We start from the raw sequence: 20,627 nt of genomic DNA, 5'->3' as shown, positions 1-20,627 counted from the left end.
GAGAAGGAGCCCCTCCCCACCCACCCCACACACACAAAGACTGCAGGTTTGTTATCTTTACTATGGTCAGATGTGAGAGAAGGCCAACATGTTAACTGTGTGTTTGCTAATATATTTTAAAACTATAATATATACATGCAGAAAAGACACCTATTTTCCACATTATATTGTTGCCAGATGACTCCCTGCTATCCCACCTTGGAATTTATCCTCCATTTTAGTGTAGCAAATTACTAAGTGAAATGGAGTTTGTGCTTTGAGAATTGGCCTCCATTTCAAGCAAGTGAGACAGTCATGTAGGCAGGAGTATTGTGCTTTGAGCCTAAGACAGACAGGAACAGCACCCAGTGCTTTTGCATTTTTGATGAGACTAAACTACCAACTGAGCAAGTAAGCATCCAGGAACAATGGAAATATTCCAATGGACCATCCAACCACACCCTAATGCAATGAGCAGCTTCCAGCCACTGCCTGAACTGGCATACCTGCCATTTTTGTGTTCCTGCCCAAGTCACCCATTATAGCTCCCCTGACACTCAAAACAAGATATTAACATACCTATTCTCTACTGTTCCAAGTTTCTAACATTTTACACTCAGGAGACCCAATGTCCTTTTGTTTGCTTCCATTCCATTCCATCATACCACTCCTATAATTGAACTGATTCTAGATGTGTGACTGCTGGCGGACACTTTGCCCAGTACTGCTCTGGAACCTCCCACAGAGCACATGATTTGCATCCATCCCTGTTCCTCCTTAAACTTGGCTTGTGCCACAATGCTCATGGTCAGACTGGAACCCAGTGCTGGCCCAGCGTCCAGATATTTGAACTTTTGGATCAAGGTGACAGTCTAACAGCCTTGAAGTTGCCTTGCCCCCATAGTGAAGGCCTTATCTGTGGCATGGAACCCAGATCTCCCTGCCTGAGATGCATCCCTTTCTTTGCCTCAGTTATAGCGGAACACACTAATATCTTACTTTCGTTTTCCCCACAAGTGGCTTAACTGCACCATCACCTGCTTCCCCCTTCTCTTTCTAGGAACAGCTTTCAAACTGCACTAATGCAACCAATTCTAGAGGCCAAGTTACTGCATTTCTTGCAATAAAACTTTTCTTTCTTTTGCGAAATCCTTGCCTCTTGACTTCAATTGCCCCCTCCCCAGGGGTGCCTTAAGGTGACATTTCACCATTCAGATCTATCCAGAATTAGTCATGGTTGCTAGTTTTGTGGAGGTCAAGCTGAGCTACTGCAGCTGACTGCAAAAGGGAAAGGGTTCCTGTAACAGTTGAGTAATTCCCCCCACATAGCCTGAGTTGATGTACCGGCCATGGACCCCTAACTAGGTGTACATATGTTTAAGGTGCATGGTCTGAGTAAGCCACAGCTCCAGAAATGGTGCACATCTGGAGGCAAATAGGCATTTACTGTCATGTAGTGTGTGAACCAGCCTTGAGACATTTACTAAGCAAGACTCAAGAGAGCTTCTATGGAACACACTTATTCTGGACTTGTACCTGATCTTCACACATTCTGAAGATATTAATTATAGCCCATTCTGAACACTTTCCTCTCACATTTTGAGAATGCAAGAAGGGAAATAACTTTGCCGGCTTTACCATGTAGTTGAGTTGAGGCAACTACCTCAGATGACAGATTTTAGGAAATATGAATGGCATATTCAATATGAATGGCAGCAAGTTGTTAATTATATTTTTACCTGTTGGGGTACTATTTGATTTTTCTGACTCAGTGGTAACAACACACCCTGGGTCATCATAACAATTGTTCAGAATAGTGGGGAAGGTCAAACATTCCAAAGCACAGACTTAATAGCAATACTGAATTTTGGTTGGTTGGTTTGTTTGTTTGTTCAATTTTTAGACTGCCCTTACAAAATAGCTCAGGGCGGTTCACAAACATCACAGACCCTTTAAAACAATTTAAGAGCACTGGAAGACCAGGCCAAACAGGTAGGTCTTTAGGGCTCTCCTAAATGCCAATAAAGAATTCAAATTACAGATGTCTCCAGGGAGCGCATTCCACAGTCTAGGAGCGGCTACAGAGAAGGCCTGCCTCTGGGTCGCAACCAGACAAGCTGGTGGCAACTGGAGCCAGACCTCCTCAGATGATCTTAGCGTGCGGTGGGGATCAGACCGAAGAAGGCGCTCTCTAAGGTAACCTGGACATAAGCCATTCAGGGCTTTAAAGGTAAAAACCAGCACTTTGTATTTTGCTCGGAAACATATCGGCAGCCAGTACAGCTGTTTCAAAACAGGCATAATATGGTCTCTCTGGGTTGACCCGGAGACCAGCCTTGCTGCCGCATTTTGAACTAACTGAAGTTTCCGGACTACATACAAAGGCAGCCCCACCTGGAGCGCATTGCTGTAGTTGAGCCGGGAGGTTAGCAGCTGATGCACCACTGTTTTGAGGTCATCCTCTTCAAGGAATGGGCGCAGCTGTTGAATCAGCCAAAGCTGATAGAAAGCACTCCTGGCCCTGGCCTCCACCTTAGATACCAGGGTGAGGCCTGGGTCCAGGAGTACCCCCAAGCTGCATACCTCCTCTTTCTGGGGGAGTGTAACCCCATCCAGCACAGGGAGGTCTAACTCATCCCTCAGATTCTGAGCACCTAAAATGAGCACCTCCATCTTGCTTGGATTCAGCTTCCATTTGTTATCCCTCATCCAGCCCATTACTGCCTGTAGGCAGGTATTTAGGGAACGAATGCCATTTCCGGATGAAGCAGATGAAAGAGAGAAGTAGATTTGGGTGTCATAAGCATACTGATAACACCCAGCACCAAATCCATCATGGTGTAGTGGTTAGAATGCTGGACTAGGACCAGGGAGACCCGAGTTCAAATCCCCATTCAGCCATGAAACTAGCTGGGTGACTCTGGGCCAGTCACTTCTCTCTCAGCCTAACCTACTTCACAGGGTTGTTGTGAAAGAGAAACTCAAGTATGTAGTACTCTGGGCTCCTTAGAGGAAGAGCGGGATATAAATGTAATAATAATAATAATAATTATTATTATTATTATCATCATCATCATCATCATTATTAAATAATATTTTTATTATAATTATAATAAAATATAAAATTTTAATAAAATATGATTATAATTATAATAAAATATAAATTATAATAATACATTATAATAAAAAGCAGGCTGGGTGAAAGAGGTTGAAAAATGTAACCAACAAATGCAAGATCTAATAATAACACCAGAATTAATAAGTGAAAGAGAAAAGAAAATTAAAACTTTGACTGAGCCAGGCGACGATGAACTGCATGGCTTTTGGCTTAAACACCCAACAAGCTTCCATAAACAACTATCAAAACAGTTCAATCATATTTTGCAAGGAGGTGATGTTGAACAATGGCTAATAACTTGGAAAACTCATCTCATAATGAAAGACCCAGCAAAAGGTGCAGTTCCAAGTAATTATAGACCGATCACCTGCCTGCCAACTATGTTGAAATTATTAACTAGAATAATAGCAGATGAAGTGATGCAACACTTATTAACTAACAAACAGCTTCCAGTTGAACAGAAAGGAAATTGGCCGAACAACAGAGGCACAAAAGACCAGCTGCTGATGGACAAAATGATTTTAGAAAATGGCAAGAGAAGAAAAACAAATCTAAGTGTTGCATGGATCAACTACAAGAAGGCCTTCGATTCATTGCCTCACACATGGATACTAAAAATGTTTAGAAACAATTGGTGTCAGCAAAAACATTCAGATATTTATTTTAAAAAGCAATGAACATGTGGAATACACAGTTAACAATCAATGGCGAGACACTTGGGCAGGTTAGCATTAGAAGAGGCCTTTTCCAAGGGGACTCACTATCCCCTCTGTTGTTTGTAATCACCATGACCCCACTTTCACAAGTACTAAACAAAACAGGCCTCGGATACCAAACATCTAAAACATCAAGTAAAATAAACCATCTGCTCTCCATGGCCGATCTGAACTTGTATGGAAAGTCCCAGTCAGATATCGAATCACTGCTAAACACTGTCCGTATATTTAGTGGCGATATAGCAATGGAGTTTGGACTAGACAAGTGTGCTGCATTAATAATGAAAAGAGGAAAAATAACAAAAACAGAAGGAATAGAACTGCCCAATGGAAACAACATCAAGAACTTGGAAGAGAAAGAACATTACAAATACTTGGGCATTCTCCAGGCTGATAACACTGCACACACTGAAGTTAAAAGAAAAATTGGAAGTGAATACATCAGGAGAGTTAGAAAAATCCTCAAGTCCAAACTCAATGGCGGGAACACCATACAAGCCATAAACACCTAGGCTATACCTGTTATCAGATACACTGCAGGAATAATAGACTGGACCCAGGCAGAGCTAGAGACGCTAGATCGTAAGACCAGGAAAATCATGACCATCAATCATGCTCTGCACCCCCGCAGTGGTGTAGATAGGCTCTACCTCCCTCGCAGCTCAGGTGGAAGAGGAATGCTGCAAGTCCATCAAACAGTAGAGGAGGAGAAAAGAGGTCTTGCAGAATATAGAAAGGACAGTGAAGAAGATGCACTTAAAATGGTCAATAACGCAAAACTATTCAACACCAATGAAAGAAAGCAGGCCTACAAGAAAGAACAAGTCAAGAACCGAGCAGAAAAATGGAAAAAGAAGCCCCTGCATGGTCAATATTTGCACAATATAAGTGGAAAATCAGACATCACCAAGACCTGGCAATGGCTTAAGAATGGCAACTTGAAGAAAGAAACAGAGGGTCTAATATTGGCTGCACAAGAACAGGCACTAAGAACAAATGCAATAAGAGCAAAAGTTGAAAAGTCAACAACAAACAGCAAGTGCCGCCTTTGTAAAGAAGCAGATGAAACCGTGGACCACCTAATCAGCTGTTGTCAAAAGATCGCACAGACTGACTACAAACAAAGGCATGACAAAGTAGCTGGGATGATACACTGGAACATCTGCAAAAAATACAAGCTACCTGTAGCCAAACATTGGTGGGACCATCAAATTGAAAAAGTTGAAGAAAATGAAGATGTAAAAATATTATGGGACTTCCGACTACAAACAGACAAACATCTGCCACACAATACACCAGATATAACTGTAGCAGAGAAGAAAGAAAAACAAGTCAAAATAATCAACATAGCAATACCAGGGGATAGCAGAATAGAAGAAAAAGAAATAGAAAAAATCACCAAATACAAAGATCTACAAACTGAAATTGAAAGGCTGTGGCAGAAAAAGACCCAAATAATCCCAGTGGTAATTGGCGCCCTGGATGCAGTTCCAAACGACCTTGAAGAGCACCTCAACACCATAGGGGCCACATAAATCACCATCAGCCAATTACAAAAAGCAGCTTTACTGGGAACAGCCTATGTTCTGCGACGATATCTATAACAACTGACAATAAAATTCAGCCATCCCAGGTCCTTGGGAAGGACTCGATGTCTGAATAAAACAAACCAGTCAATAACACCTGTCTGACTGTGTAAACAAGAAATAAAATAAAATAAATAAATAAATAAATAAATAATAATATAATAAAATTATAATAAAATAATAAATAATAAAATAATAATAAAATAAAATAATACAAATAATAAAATAAATCTCCTGATGACCTCACCCAGCGGTTTCATGTAAATATTGAAAACCATTCGTGAGAGAATGAAGCCCTGAGGGACTCCATATAACTGCTCTCGTTGAGCAGAGCAACTGTCACCAAGCTCCACTATCTGGGATCTGCCCGAGAGATAGGGGCGGAACCACTGCAGAACAGTGCCTCCTATTCTCAACTCCGCCAGGCGACCCAGAAGGATACCATGGTCGATGGTATCGAACGCCGCCGAGAGATCCAAGAGAACCAACAGAGTCACACTTCCTCTGTTGATTCCCCGGTATAGGTCATCCATCAGGCCAACCAAGGCTGTCTCAACCCCATAGCCTGCTCTAAAGCCAGTTTGAAATGGGTCTAGATAAACAGTTTCCTCCAAAACCACTTGGTGTCAGCAATCTGGCCTCCCAGAAGGGAAGTCGAGGAAGACAGTCCACAAAACAAACTGGGCTGCAGAAGCGAAACACGGCTCGGAATAGTTCTCTATATCTGGCTTGGGCTGAAAGCTGTTGACACGAAGGTTGACAAATGTTGTCTTCCAGCGGCTAACAGAAAGCTGTTGACGTGCTTTATAGTCCAAGCTGATAACTCTCAGGGATTCAAGGTTTATCAGCCCTCTGCAAGGGGCGTCTACTCCTCCTGATACTTTCCAGCTGTTCTCTTCGCCTTGTGACACGCCTTTGCTGTGGAGTCTGTGGGGGTTGCCTGCATAGCTCATCTTCTAGTCTGTCCATCACTGTATCTGCTGCCTCTGACTGCTGTGCCTGCTCTGAAACATCAGCCAGACCTTCCTCAGCTGTCTCTTGGGAACTGACAGCCGGGTTCTGCCCCTCAGGCACCCCTGCATCGGCTGAAAGGCTGTCAGCTTCCCCTTCCTCCTCGCTATCTGAGATCGAGGGCGAGACACCTGGAGCTGGTCAGCCACCACCCTTTCGATCACCTTGCCCAACCAAGGGAGATTAGAGATTGGCCTATAATTATCTATCGCCGAGGGAGCTAGGGAAGGCTTCTTAAGAAATGGTCTAATTATTGCCTCCTTCAAGCATGGAGGCACCTTACCCTCCATTAACTTTGGTTAATACAAAGTAGTTGCTATTTTTCCTGCTCCAGAAGTTATCTACACTTAATTGTAAAACATGCCTCTCCGAACAATTATACACATGGATATCATAGCTATAAAGACACATAAATCTGTACTAGAGAACAGCTAGACACACATTCTATAATTCCCTGAATACTGGTATACCATCTGCTTTCTCTTAATCACTTTTTTAAAAAGGTCAAAATGCAAAACATACTGGATATGTAAAGCTGACCAATATAGTGCTTTTGTTGTGCCTGGAATACCTCTAGCTTGCTGTGTTCTGAATCACTCCCTGTCCCTACTCCTGTTCCCAAACTGAGCTGCCCAACCCTCTTTGTCTAATTATATCCACACAATCACTCTGACATCATGCCACAGACAGGGCAGGGCTGGCTATAGCAGCTAGTGGCCCTTGCAATGATGCACTGATATACTATTTGGTATACCTCTTGTGCATGCTCTCAAAACAATTTGAATTCAGGGTAACATGATCAGATGTAAATATTGAATGCTGGCTGAGAGCAGTGTTCGGTTTCAGCAACATCGTAACAACGTTGCTGAAACAAAATACCACTCTCAATCAGCATGCACAGTTTACATCATAGTCACAGAGAGACTGCTCAAGGTACACTAAATATATTTGTACCCGATCCTATTACCCTGAATTCAAATGGTGAATGTATGCACACGTGAGAATTTAATGCAGTGAACGACCTTTCCAGGGGCCGGGGTGGGGGGCACTTTGGCAAAAAATGCAAGAGACATTTCCCACCACAATGACCTCCACACAGTCCTGTACATTTTGCAGTGCTGGGAGAGGGGGAAGTCTTTTAAGAAAAACAGCACCCCATAACATCTGCAAAGGTGTGCATGGAGTGCTGGGAAGTGTCATTCTTCCCAGCACTTACTCCAAAGAGCTCTGTGGGCAGAGCATGGGAAAGGACTATACCCAACACTCCATGGACACCTTTCAAAATGGTGCTAAGGCTCAAGAGAATTCTTTTTCCCTTTATGGATTCCCACCAGTGCTAAGCACAGCACTGCATGTTGAGAAGAGTCATCTCCATATGGTGGCATGGAATTAGGCAGAGTATTCAGCTTTGGCCAAAACAGCACAAAGGCCTAAAAAACAATGACTCTGGAAGCCGCACTTAGGGTCACCAACAGCAATATTCACACAAAAACTCTGACCCAAAAAAGCTCTGTTATGATAAATGTTAGCATACAAGATAAATGTTAGCATACAAGATAACTTTAGTAACTTAAATAGCATTTAGATAAATGTAAATAAATTGAAATAACTAGCAACTTCTATGGCAGTTCAAACAGCACCACAATAAAATCCTTCTCTTCTACATCACACATTCCTCCTTCAATATCAATCTTATTTTTTTTTATTTTTATGACTGATGGAATATTGTCTAATTATGCAAATTCTTTAGTGACTATTATTTATTGTTAAATTTATATGGGTTATTATATGAAAAATTTAATAACCCATTTTTAAAAAAATACATAAAACACAAAGCAGCAGCAGTAAAAACAATACTTCCATTCAAAAGCCTGGGTGAAGAGCCACATCTTTACTTTTTTCCTAAAAACTATCAAGGAGACTGAGGAACAGATGCCAGCCAGGAGAGCATTCCAAGGTCTGGAGGCAACGACTGAGAAGTCCCTGCCCCAAGTGCTCGACAACCAAGCCTCTCCCACTGTCGGCATGTGGAGCAGAGCCCAATCTGATGATCTTGGCAAATGGGCAGAAACCCTTGGGAACAGGTGGTCCTTCAGATATCCAGCGCCCAAACCATTTAAGGTCAAAATCAGGACTTTGAATTGGACCCAGAAACAAATTGGTAGCCAGTGCAGCTCTTTCAGAATGGGTGTAATATGATCCCAATGGGCAGCTCTGGATTCAATCCTAGCTTCCACATTTTGCATTAGCTGCAGTTTCCAAATATTCTTCAAGGACAGTCCCACATAAAGCACATTGCAGTAATCCAGCCACGACTAGGTTGTGGGTAACTGTGGCCAGATTTGCCTTCTCAAGAAAGGGGCACAGCTGACACACTAGCCAAAGCTGAGCAAAAGCATTCCTGGCCACCACCTCCACCTGAGCTTCCAAAAGCAGAGCCAGGTCCTGCAGTACTCCCAAGCTGTGCACTTGCTCTTTCAAGGAAAGTGCAATCCCATCCAGAAGCGGTCGGATCCCTTCATTCCAACTGGCTCTCCTACTGACCAACAGCATCTCTGTCTTGTCCGGATTCAATCTCAATTTACCATCCCACATCCAGCTCATCACAGCCTCCAAGTCCCAATTTACATCACCCACTGCCTCCCTAGAATGAGGTGATAAAGAGAGATAGAACTGAGTGTCATCCGCATTTTGCTGACAATGCAGTCCATGTATCCAGATGACTTCTCCCAGTGGTTTCATGTAGATGTTGAACAGCATGGGGGACAAGACTGAACCCCTGCAGGACCCCACAAGCCAATGGCCAAGGAGTCGAACAGTAGTACTCCAGCACTACCTTCTGGACCCTCCCCCCAAGAAAGGACCAAAGCCATTCAAAAGCAGTGCCTCCAATTCCCATACTCGAGACACGGTCCAGAAGGTTACCATGGTCAATGGTATCTAACGCTGCTGAGAGGTAAAGCAGAACCAGCAGGACACATTCCCCTTGTCACGCTCCAGGCATAGGTTATCCACAAGGGCAACGAAGGCAGTTTCAGTCCCAAATCCAGGATGGAAGCCAGAATGAAAGGGACCTAGATAGTCCGTATCATCCAAGACACTCTGAAGCTGAGATGCTACCACACGCTCTATCACGTTGCTCAAAAAGGGGAGGTTAGAAACAGGTCTGCAATTGTTCAGGTTGAAGGGTTCAAGCTAAGTCTTTTCAAAATTAAAAATAAAATTTATTAAGCCTTTTTAATCAGTGCTCTGTGCTTGATAGGACTAATATCAAGCACAGAGACCTTTAATCTACATTGCCTGATAGCAGTAGATACAGGAGAAAAACAATTTCCAGTTTTTAATCTGACCCATCCAGATCTCTCATTTTGTTGCCCAAGTTGCTAATCCGCTAGTTCTTCAGGATGGCCTTCACACTAAGCAACACAGAACACAAAAAACTAATCAACAACTGTACATTCTTATACATTCCTGAAGCTCAAAGACTCAGAAAAGTCCCCAACTTTATCAAGTGGGTGTATCACCCAAGCTGCAGAAGGTCTGATACACCAAATTAAAAAAAACCCTCTCAAAATGTATAGAAGTGTTAGTGGCCTACTGTTTAGGACTACAGAATCCCAAGGGTGCAAGATTACTATAAATAGATACACAAACACGCATGGATTTCTGCCAAGGAGCAATTAAGCATAACTGCATTATTCAAAATACAAGGGTTTATTGAGTTTCTTATGCAGAAACAAAATATTTTTTTAAAATTCCAATTTGACCATGTTTAGCTCCTGCCACTGTACTTTCATTCAATTAGAGTGATGACTTTGATCTATCCAGCACATATCAGAAAAAGTCAAGTCCTCATAGGTCTTTCTTCCTGCTTAGACAGAAAAATGTGCTGCTTCTCTAGAAAAATGCTATTCATTATAGAGGCCCGTAAGATAAGGAGCCATGTATGCAACTGACATTTTTGAATGTTCATCCATGACAGCACATTAATGGAAAAGTTTCACCTCTGAAAAACAACTCAGAGCTGTCTTTCTGTAACATCCAGTTGTGATGAAATGGTGGCCTTTTCAGTTATGTCATCCTTGATATTTAAAATGGAAGATATAATCCAGATCCACGTACCACATAGCCTTTGTATCCCATGAAGCAATGTGGACAAATGAATATGTTTACTTTGTATAAGGTTTGTAATAGCTGTGTGAGAAGCTCTGGTTTGTTTCTGTATAAAGTTTTGGTAAGGATAGTGTGGATACTAAATAATTAACAAAGTGTAAGGCGTGCACCTAGGACCTTTTAGTAGAACAGCCCCTGAATTGCTCAGGAAATCCTTTTTGGAATGTTGGGGAGGAGATGACATTTAACATGCTTTGTCATAAGAGGGTTAGAGAGTTTTTGGGTAAGACTCACAAGAAGAGAAGTCAGAAGAAGTTAATGTCCTGCTGGCTTTTGAGTTAAACTCTGAATAGAAAGAGAGGAACAGGATTAGCTAGCTAAGGTCAGGAGGAGTAGAACAGCTAATAGTCTCTCTGTTAAGTTGTAAACAAAAGTCAGTTAAGGATGGAAGATCTGAAGTGCACATACATAGGGAGTGTTCTGAGGAATCTAATTCACCTTAGGACTTCAGGGAGGAGTGTGGGAGAAAGGGAATTTGGTCTGCTCTTTATTTAAAGTAAAGAAAGAGCTTGAAATAAAAGCATAAAGGTATAAAGAAAGTAAACAAGTTAGTCTGTTAAAGCCTCCATCTGAAACATCAAGGGAAACATAGTCCAGTAATATTCAAGCATACAGGTGAACCCCGTTATCAGCAGGAGTTCCATTCTCCATTACAACCATGAATAACTGAACTGAAGATAATGAGACATTGCATCAATGGGACTTGGAGAGGTTAGGTTCCTGGAGGGGGAAAGAGGCTAAAAAATGGCTGAAATCTTGAGTAGTAACAGAAACAAAGTGCTGTAACATGTTCTATGGGTCTCCAGATGTCCAGCAATGCCACCCAAAAGGCCCAATACCTCATTTTCTGGTTGAAAAATTGTATTTTTAAAAAACCTTGCAAATGAGCCACAAGATGGCTCTTGTCCTCAAAATGGTGGCCACCCTGAACCCGCAGATACACAGAATTTAACCCTTTCACCCTTGCATATGCTGAGGTTGGGTGTCAATTACCCAATCGCAGATACACGGAACCACAGATGTCAGATCTGCGGATAGCGAGGTTTGCCTATACCATCTATAAGAAACCCTTAAGAAACCCTATAATCGCCAAGCATATCGGTGACTGTCAAGCCATCAAATACCAGTTTCAAAGTCATACTTGTAACCAAGTAAAGCATGGATACTCTGAGGCCATGAATCATACTTTTAAATAAAAACTTTAGTAATTTTATTTTTACATAGTGTGGTGAAGCCTCTTTTCCACCTATACCTACACGCCTAGCCATCACCATAAGCTAATAAAAACACCACCTAGTCAATCTGTGTGGTGGTAGCATAAACAGAAGTGCAAGACAACTTTTATTACTCTATGTTTTTAGTCTAAGAAGGGCATTTGAAGCACAGGGAATCCAGGTAACGTCGCAAGCAGACACAAGCCTATGAGGAGCAGAGGGAGAACAGTGCAACTACAGAGAGATATGATGGGGTGTACAAAATTATACACAACTACAAAGAGTGGACAGAAAACTTTTTCTCCCTCTCTCACAACACTGGAAACAGGGGTCAGCCCATGAAACTGAAGGACTGACAAAAGGAAGTACTTTTTCCACACATAATGAACCTATGGAATTCTCTGCCATAGGATACAGTGTGGCCCCTAGCTTGGATGGCTTTAAAAAAGACTTATACAAAGTCATGGAGGACAGGTCTATCAATGGCTACTAGTCTGGTGGCTACCTCCAGTTTCAAAGGCAAGATGCTGCTAAATACCAGTTGCAGGGGAGCAACCGCAGGAGAGAGGGCAAGCCCTTATCACCTGACTGTGGGCTTCTCAGAGGCATCCGATGGGCCACTGTGTGAAACAGGATACTAGACTAGATAGGCCTTGGGCCTGATTCAGTAGGTTTGTTCTTATGACGCTATCAAATAAACAAGCATCCTTCTTAGGTACAGGATTCTTTTATACAATTAATTAAAAATGGACAAGGTTGATCACCACCATGCCAAATTCAAAGAAATGAGCTTGCTCAGGCATAGTGAACACCAGCTTTCACCAAACAAGAGCACAAGCAAATGATCTGCCAACTTCAGCACAAGCTGAACATTGACCTCATAGAAAAACAATACAGCAACAAAATTAATAGTATGTAGCATGTAGGTAATGTCCTTTCAGTACACTGAAAATGCACATGCATTTTAATTTGATTCATCCACGAGAAAGCCTCGAAGAACTTGTAAATTCATTCAAATTCAATGAAGAAATATTGTACAGAGGGGAAAATCTTATTCTAAGCCAGGAAATTTGGAAATGAGCGTACAAAAATGAAGAATGGTTTATGCCTTTCAAAAGCACAGATTCTGTAGTACATCAAAAATACATGAAAGAAAAATCTAGATGAGCTTGGCTGCATATCACTCAGAGGGTGTTTGGGCAGTTTCCCTTCTCCCTCCCACATATGTAAGTGTACAAGATTAAAAGCATTAATAATGTAACCTAGAACATACACAAATATGTATTATATTCAATAATTACAGATTAACACCAAAAGCAAAAAAGAAAAGGAGGTGGGCAGGGGCGTAATGAGGGTGGGTGGGGCAGGCCAATATACTAGTGGTGTGCCCGAACCGGTCCGGCGGCCATTCCAAAGAATGGCCGAACTGCCGGACCGGTTCGGACTGGGCTGGTTCGGGTCCGGGTGGGGGGTATATCTTTAAGGGCGGGGAGGGCTTGCTTAGCCCTCCCGCCTCCTTGCCCCCGCCAGCGCCCGTATTTAACATTATAGGGGCGCTGGAAACCAGCCGCCGCCGCCGCCGCCGCGAAATCACTCTTAAAAACATCCAGCCCTCCCTCCCTCCCAGCTAGCTGCCCGCCCGCCCCCCCACCCACCCACCCACCCAGTCGCTCACCCGGTCGGTAGATACTAAGCGAGAGGAGCTCCGGCACAGAGCTCCTCTCGCTAGGAAGGCCTCCGGGAGAATGGTGGCTTGCGCGCGCGCGCATGCGCACGCCGCAAACCACGCCGTTCTCCAGAGGCCCAGTCTACCCGCCGGGAAAGGGCCGGGTAGACCGGGCCTCCGATCGCTGGGTAGACCGGGCCTCCGATCGCCGGAGGCCCGGTCTACCCAGCGATCGGAGGCCCGGTCTACCCGGCCCTTTCCCGGCGGGTAGACCAGGCCTCCGGAGAACGGTGTGGTTTGCGGCGCGCGCATGCGCGCGTGCGCAAGCCACCATTCTCCCGGAGGCCTTCCTAGCGAGAGGAGCTCTGTGCCGGAGCTCCTCTCGCTTAGTATCTACCGACCGGGTGAGCGACTGGGTGGGTGGGTGGGTGGGGGGCGGGCGGGCAGCTAGCTGGGAGGGAGGGAGGGCTGGATGTTTTTAAGAGTGATTTCGCGGCGGCGGCGGTGGCGGCGGCGGGGGGGGGGCGGCTGGTTTCCAGCGCCCCTATAATGTTAAATACGGGCGCTGGCGGGGGCAAGGAGGCGGGAGGGCTAAGCAAGCCCTCCCCGCCCTAAAAACAAGGCCCCCCTTCGGTGCCGGTCCGGACTTCTCCGGACCGTGCACATCCCTACAATATACAATCTCCAATCTCGGCTGCACAATGGGAGACCTATTTTATGGCACTTTATAATGAACCACCATCACTCCCATTGCTAGAGATTTCACCGACATCCTTACCTCTCTGGCCCCCGGTCACAATCCATGAAATAAAATGTTTAATTGCACAGCTGAAGAGAGGGAAATTGCCTGGCTATGATTATATCCCCCCTGATCTCTTGCTGTCTAATACAGACTGGTGGGCCCCTATTCTGGCAGAACTATTTACATATATAGATCAAACGGCTCACATCCCTGAAGATTGGGGTCTTGCCATTGTTGTCCCAATACACAAAAAAGGAACACGGGATGACCCAGGGAATTATAGACCAATAAGTTTGCTCAGCGTAATAAGTATTGTATGCAAAACACTTATGTATCAAGCTGTGTGAGTGGATGGATCAGGAGGGTATTATAGAACCGGAACAGTCAGGGTTTACTGCTGGTAGGTCAGTAATGGATCACTGCATCGTATTACAACACTTAATAGAAAGGTACGTGCATAAGAGGAAAACACCCCTCTATGCAGCCTTCATCAGTCTAGTACGACAGAGATTGGTCGATATAGACATCCAGGAAGAGAAGGCTTGTTTACCATCTTTTTATAAACAAGTATATGCTAAGATGGATCTTGCCCCAGCAACGTATTTATTTATGATCACTTTGAGTAAATTCAGATGGGCCTTCTCCAGGGCTAGGTTCAGTGCTTTCCAATCTACAATGCTGTACGGGAAGTATTTCAAGCTATTTATATGAAGAACGGAAATGCCCCTGTGGAGAGGCGATCGAAACCATGGCCCACATACTTTTAAAGTGTTCAATATACCAAAACTTGAGATCTCAATTAATCAGCCCACTGTTAAATGATATGAGGGGACAACCTGAGGATCTTGTTGTAGCATATTTTTTAGCAGATAAAGATGCAACTATTTCATACGTTGTGGCTAAATTCTGTTATGTGGTCAACCAGATTAAGAACTTCAAAAGAATAGAATACAGCTTTGGGTTTCTTACTGTAAATTTTAAATTATGCCTATACACTTACACCTTTCCAATGCCGTTATTTTATTTTATTTTTACATGTAATTATTATTAATCAAAAGCTGCTAGCCATTTATGTGTAACTGACTTTCTATTAATATTTTTCCTTTTAACTATGTAAAGATTTTTATTTCTTTTTTGGTCAAAGACCATAAATAAAGTATGTATGTATGTATGAGGGTGGGGCAGGCAGGGCACATGCCCTAGGCGCCATCGCAGGGGGGAACAAAATGCCTGCCATGCCCCACCCTCCCTGCTCCCAACCACCACAATTTTTTTAAAACGGCTACCGCCGCGCCTGGCCCCCACACCCCCAACACAGTGACTCACTCTGAGTCTGAGCACCGGCGGGCAGGCACTCTCCCAGGAGAGCATGTGCACAGCACCCCCGCCCCCAGCGAGCACTTGCCTTTTATTTCAGGGAGCGTTTGCTGCCTGAAAGTGTCTATTCCCCTTTCTCTTCCTCTAGAGAGGGAGAGAAAGGGAAAATAGATGCTTTCAGGCAGCAAGCCTGCCCTGAAATGGGACTGAAGAGCTCGCTCCAGCTCTTTAGAGCTTGAGGCCATGCCCTGTTTGCATGTGATGTGTCACATGATGACATCACATGCAGAGGGGGCATGGCCTCGAGCTCGAAAGAGCCAGAGTGAGCCCTTCAGCCTCATTTCAGGGCACGCTTGCTGCCTGAAAGCATCTGGAGAGAGAGAAAGGGGAATAGACACTTTCAGGCAGCAAACACTCCCTGAAATAAAAGGCAAGTGCTCGCTGGGGGCAGGGGCTAGTAGCCGGGGGGGGGCGATTAGGCATCTGATTAGGCCACTGTGACCGCCCTCATGCCAATTCTCAGCAGCACATGGAGATTGAGGGGGCAGGAGGGGCAGTAAGCAGCCATTGGGGGCGTACCTTGCATTCGTGCGGTGCTGCTGCTGTTTCACCACTGCCTGCCCTGCTGCTGCATTCATTCTTCGTACAACACATACAAAGTGACTCCAAAATTAAGTAATTTTCAAAATCTCTCTATGGGGGGGGGTGTCGTGTGTGAGAGAGAGCTGAGTGAGCAAGCACCCCTCAACCCTTGCACATGAATCTTCCAATCCTTCTCCCCTTCCCCCCAAATGTATGTGGATAAAATTAAAAAAGTGTCCTCGGAGGGTCAGCAGGGAACTCAGATGTGCACAGTGCTGCAGACTGCTATCCATGGGCGCATTTCCTTGGAAGCCAGTCCCATTTCCTCAGTTACTTGTGAGTAGTAATTATTATGCACCAGATTAGGTTTCACGGAGGATCACTGTCAGTGGACTAACTTGAGAGCAACTATTCGTCCTTGCTCCCTATGGAGGAAGCCTTGTTGGAGCCCCTGAGAGCCTACTTTACTGCTTAGAAACGTTTACTGCTTAGAAATGTTTACTGAGAAGTAAACCTCACAGGCTTCAATGAGGCTCCTAACTGTGCAGTGCACTTTAGATTGCAGATTTCAAAAGCTACCGGGTGAGAAGCCTCTCTGAGTGTGCAGCCAATTCCTTAGGGCAAAAATCAATAAAAAATAAAGCAAACAACACACAGCCACAGCGCAGGCTGTTTACACCCATTTCCTTTCACCCACCAACTGCAGTATTTCGTACATTTCGTACAAATGTACATTTTGTACATTTTGCCTGCAGGGTGGGGGCTCTTCTCTGTGTTTGTAAACAAACAGCAGCATTTCTTTCCAAAGACCCTAGAGACGGGAAGAGGAGGAATGCAGAATTTTCTTTTAAAAATTGGTGATGCAAGAACCTACTTTTTTTTTTCATGATACAAAAGGCACACACACACACCCTGCCCCCTAATTCTCTTTTGCAAAAGATCCTTCTGCGGCCCCATGTGCGTTGGGATGGGGAAAACTTGTCAGGGGCATTCACGTCTGAGATTCATTTGAAAATGAACAGCTTTGCCAAGAAGCAAGCGGCAAGCCCCTTGAGATCGGGAAGGCTTACTCTTGAGTAAGCATGTATAGTTGCAGTTTGACTGTGGTAGGAGTGAGAGCTTGCTTGCCCAAAGGATCCCGTAGGGGGGAAAGCATCCATGAGTCCTTATTGATTTTAGTAGGGAAGTAGAGTAAATGTTATGACTGCCTCTCTCTCCTGTCCTGGAAATGAATGGGACTTTCCAAAAGCACTTCAGCTTGGGCTGGATTGGTGCCCTGAGAAAAACAGATTGGTGGCAGATGTTTTGGGGGTCTGGCGGAGTGCAATTTGTCAGATCTGTCTTTTGGGGGGCTTTCTAGCCTGTGAGAGCTTAGGAGGCAATGGGTTTTTTAGTCTTTAGGATATCAGTCACAGGAGTCTTTGATGGTTTTTGATGATGGACTATGGTCGTTGGCTGCTGCAGTTTTAAAACAATCTTGTACTGGTCTTTCCCCTTAGTTCTTACCCCTTGCTTGAGTTTTTTTAAGAGTGCCAGGTATCTGGAAGACAAAACTCCAACTGTTAGGCACATTGGTGGAAGGGCCAGCTGCAGGTTGGGGAAGAACTGCAAGCTATTTCGTAATGAGTTGGCTCCTGTGGAGTCTGATCATTTCTCCATCTAGCCCAGTACTACCTGCTCTGACTCGCAGCAGATCTCCAAGGTCTCTGGAGTCTGATATTATGGTAAAGTTATCTGAAAGATGGGTGTCAGATGTTTCGACGAGGGGTGGGGGTGGGTGCAATTTCAGTGCTTGCCCTAGGCGCTATTTTCCCTAGATACGCCTCTGGAGGTGGGGGAAAACAGATATTCTTATAATTCGTAGCTATTCTAATAATCACTCCTACAATCCGCTATATTCTTCCTACAAAATCCTGTCTAAGTATAACACAGGAAACTGAACCCATTTAAAATTACATATTTAGCCATACAAATGTAATAAATATGTCATCTTATACACTGGTGACCCACCCACCATTCTGACTAAAGGGGAACCAACAACTCCTCTGAAGGAGCTTTATAAAGTAGACCAAACAGGAGATAAACAAGCAGCTCCTCAATAGCCTCTGAACATCATGGGCAAAAGCTTGCTTCATAACAGAGGCACTGACAATCCTAGGCCACTAGGGCACATGCCCCAGATCAATTATTGAGTGCCCTGGTTTCTCTGAGCTGCCTTACGAGCAAGGCACACTGTTACTCTAAACAGTCCTCTGCTGCATGCACTGCATGACTTCCGTATTCTTTACAGGCAACCCCCATCAGCACAGATAATAGAGCAGTGTCAGACTTCAGAAGGCTGCCTCTTTAAGGCTGCACCTTTTCAGGTATGTAAGCCAAACCCAGGAGGGGTATTCCAGGTTCAGAAGCACTTTAGGACTTAGTGTGTTTCTGACCAACTTTGAGTTAGCTTCCTCTCTTGGACCTCTCCTTTGCCTTGTGGACAGCCAGTACAAGAAATAAGGAAATGGTTATGGCACTTGAGCAAATTGAGAAATGTCCTAAGACTTATGAAATGATGATTACTGTTTTTATGTATTTTACAGTTGTACAGAACATCATGAATGAGTACTTCAAAGGGGAAAAAATGTTCATAAAATTCCATATAGGTGTGTGTTTTCTGAAGAGCTTTTACTAAGCAGGGGTATTCTAGTGCTAAATTTCTGATAAAGACCTGACGAGCCAATACTGAATTTCAAGGAGACCTAACAGAGAGTCTCAATTCCAGGTTCTCTTTATGCTGTTATGCTCAGTTGCCACATTGAGCTCATTATTTAATGTATCTGAAGTCTGGTGTTTTTTTTTAAATTATTAAAAGGTTTTATCTCTGTGACTGCTCATAATGAAATCCTCAGTTAAGTTAACCAAAGACACTGTAGTAATATATCTTATGAAGTAGGGGTGCTACTAGATACTTAGAAGATCTGGGGCCCTGGCCCCCATTTTGTGACTAAATCCCCCGCCCTTAATGGAACAACCCTGCTGCTGCCAAAACGCCGAAATGGCCTTGGAGACCTCTACAATGGGCTCAAGCCTAGTTACTAGTCTCCAAGAATGGACGTATCTGGCATATAAACTGAAGCTGATAAAAAGCACTCCTGGCCACAGCCTCAACCTGAAAGACCAGGGAGAGTTTAGGATCCGGGAGCACTCCCAGACTACGAACCTGATCTTTTAGGTGGAGCGTAACCTCATCCAGAACAGGCAAATCTAAACCATCTCTCAGATCCTGACCCCCTACGGACAGTACCTCCATCTTGTTTGGATTCAACTTCAGCCTGTTATCCCTAATCCAGCCCAATATCGCCTCCAGCCAGGCATTTAGGAGGGTCATGCCATTTCCTGAAGAAGTTCGTATAAAGAAATAGATCTGGGTGTCATCCACATATTGATAGCATCCCAGACCAAACTTCCTGACGATCTCTCCCAGGGGTTTCATGTAGATGCATTGGAGACTGTATGGAGCCTTTTGGAACCCCACACTTTAGCTATCATCTTTCAGAGCAATAGTCTCCAAGTGACACCATCTAGAATCTGCCAGAGAGGTAGGAACAGAACCACTGTAAAACAGTGCCACCCAATCCCACCTCCTTCACGTGACCCAGAAGGATACCATGGCTAATGGTATCAAAAGCCGCCGAGAGATCCAAAAGGATCAGCAGAGTCAAACTCCCTCTTTCGATCGCCAATTAGAGATCATCTATCAGGCCAACCAAGGCAGTCTCAACCCCATAAGTCCACCCGAAAACCAGTCTGGAAAGGATCTAAATAATCTGTGTCATCCCAAACTGCCTGGATGACAGTGTGCCTCTCTTAAAGAAGAGGATACATCAGGGCAGGAGGAAGGAAGGTTTGATTTTGTAGTTCTCTTCTTTCAGCACTGATTATAATATACTGTGCTATTGTTGCTATAACTATCTGGTTTTGCTGGATCTCAGACTGACAAAGGCAGAAATTGGATGCCTGCCTTTCTTGAGTTGTGGTTTGTTTTGTTTGTGAGATAGTGTTGTGGAGAGAAATGGATAGTGGCAGCTGTGTGTGTGTGTGTGTGTGTGTGTGTGTGTGTGTGTGTGTGTATAAAAATATTTATTGGTGATTGCTGTATTGAGCTCCATGTCTGGTCTTGAAACTAATTTGTGTTTCACTCACTGCTCTGCAATCTGCATCCATTGCAAGGTGTACTTGGTCAAAAATGTGGTTGACGTTGGCTCATACAGCATCATTGGCACATCCCTAGTTCTCAGTATGGAACCACTGCAGTCTGCTGCTACCATTGCATAGTAGACAGAACAGATGTTTTCAGGGAAGCTAGTAGCCATTTCAGTTATTGCAATTGCACACTCACTTTAAAATAAACTAAAATAATTAATAGTGCTGAATATTATTGCATAAATCCTAGGCACACACCTTTTCATTATACTCATGTGCAGAATACTCATGTGGAGAGAGAGTGTCAGTTCAGATGTAGTGCCAAACTATGGCTT

General features: G+C 44.0%; 1 protein-coding gene across 10 annotated transcripts in view; it reads right to left on the bottom strand.

The window, feature by feature from the left end:
• Positions 1 to 20,627, bottom strand: part of NBEA (neurobeachin) — a 670,094-nt gene that overhangs the window by 603,976 nt on the left and 45,491 nt on the right. The window lies entirely within an intron of this gene.

The sequence above is a fragment of the Hemicordylus capensis genome, chromosome 3 (genome assembly GCF_027244095.1).
Source record: "Hemicordylus capensis ecotype Gifberg chromosome 3, rHemCap1.1.pri, whole genome shotgun sequence".
Lineage (NCBI taxonomy): Eukaryota > Metazoa > Chordata > Lepidosauria > Squamata > Cordylidae > Hemicordylus > Hemicordylus capensis.
The sequence above is the reverse complement of the archived record's forward strand: the minus strand, read 5'-3'. Positions and strand labels throughout refer to the sequence as shown.